We start from the raw sequence: 2,125 nt of genomic DNA, 5'->3' as shown, positions 1-2,125 counted from the left end.
GTTGTCATGTGTGATGTGTAATAATCTATTATCTCTTTTTGGTTTTTGTATTTGATTACATTTTACCCAAAGAGGCCATTTCCACCCCTAGAAACTATGATAGTAATATTGAACTATAATTTTTTCCTCTGTCTCAATGGATCATCTATCTTTGCATTTAAAATTCTTAAGTGTTTTCCCACTTAGAGTCTTTAAAAAGGAATGTGAATATTTATGCTTCTATTTTCAGTGAGTATAAAAATTTTAATTGGGAAATGGAGCAGCATCTTGAGGACTATATTGTCCTAAGCCATGTGTCCATTTTGGGGTTTGTATCCACAGCGGTGAAATACAGAGGCAGCCATGACCACTCAAATTTCTTACCGAGACTCATGTTGAGAAGAAATTGCTAATGGTCAATTAAAAACACATAGACATTTGATGAAGCTCAAACAACAGATTAGGATTGGTGTTGTGAGAACATTTAGCAGACTGTCCTCTCTTACTGAGAATGTCAAGGCCATATATGAGCAAGTGTGAGAACACAGATACTTAATGTGGATTTGAAGATGGTTATAAGCTTGGTCCTTCTAAAGGTTTCATATGCCTGCATCTGACCTCTCTACTCCAGTGGTTGCAAGCACATCTCCTAGAGAGAAACGCATTACCACATTAGGTTTAGAGAAGAATAACGAAACTTTAAGAACATTCGCTGGTAATTGGTTCACAATTTGCATGCGTCTGTGTAACATGACCCTGCATTTTCAAGTAATAGATTTTTCCTCTGAGGGCAATTTCTTTAATTTTTTCTTCTAAGGAATTCACTGATATTTCAAGTTTGCAGAGAAAGATGAAATGTAGCAGGTTTTGAAATAAAGTTTGGAGGACCATGAGGGCCTTGTGTGAGCCTCCAGCTGACATATGCCATTGTTCGAACATAAGTCTTTGATGTTGTTGATGTTTGGTGGGTGAGATGATCTCTGGACCTCCTTGGCAGTTCACTGTTGTGAGCCTACAACACTGGTCACTGACCTTATGGGCATTTCAGCAAAGGGATACTAGATTTTAGAACTTTATATGTGCTTGGGCTCAGTCATGGTACTGACTGATCCTTAAATCCATGAAACTCTCGGTATCCATGAGATGGCTTCTTCTGTGAGCCTCCATCTCGTGAATGTAAGCATCACAGTAAATTCATTCTTTCAGAACTGCTGAATAATTAAGGCCTCAGTGAAAACTGACATTTGGACTTTTTTTTTGTGGATTCTCCCAAGTCATGTCGATTTTGAATTTGAAGGTCAAAAAGACTGAGTAAGCATTGCCAGAGTTTGGACTTTTCATAAACCTGACCAGGCCTTAAGAGAATAAGGATGAAAGACCAAAATGTCTCATTTCCATCCCTGACCCTGGTTTTACTCATCTCCATTCTTGAGTCAAGGGAGAATGGAAAAGAAGGGCAGGGAGTTGGGGGAATACTTCGAGTCATCCTTGGAAGTTGAATCCAGAATGAAAAGCACCCAAAGTGTGACTGTCTCCTGCTATTCTACCTGTGATAATGGTCTGGAATAGTTGATGTTCTGGATCATCTTGACCCCCTCATGCAGAAAGGGAACATACATTTATTAAGGCAAAGGATGACTTATTTTCAATTCCACAGAAGCCAAAATGAATGAAACCTTTACTTGGATTAAAAGTTAACTTTTCTGTGATTTGCCTTCTAATGAAAAATTTCAGATGAAGAAGAAATTCTGGAACAGAAAACATACTTCATGTGCTGAGCTATTGAGATTTTTGGATAAATTCAGTTTTTCCTTAATGTAAATTCTATATTTATTTTATTTTATAAATGCTAAAAACATCTGCCAAATAATGTTTAAGCTGAACTTATTACAGTCAACGATAAATCTGAAAAATTAAACTATTCTGATTCGTTCAGGTCTCAAAGTAATATACTACAAAGAATTTTTTCCCCTTAATGTCATTTCTTGAAAAGTAGAGGCTGAGAATAAGGCCCTTTTGTCTTTACAGAGCACCCCAAATCTTGTCACATTGCATACGAATTACCATATTTGTTAACTTTAAGATGCGATACTTTTTATATGCCACTAAAAAAACCCTGCCAATTCAGTATGACTTGTATCAGTTG

This window comes from Pteropus vampyrus, unplaced genomic scaffold (assembly GCF_000151845.1).
Source record: "Pteropus vampyrus isolate Shadow unplaced genomic scaffold, Pvam_2.0 Scaffold571, whole genome shotgun sequence".
In the NCBI taxonomy this organism is placed as follows: Eukaryota; Metazoa; Chordata; class Mammalia; order Chiroptera; family Pteropodidae; genus Pteropus; species Pteropus vampyrus.
Note: the sequence above shows the minus strand (reverse complement) of the source record.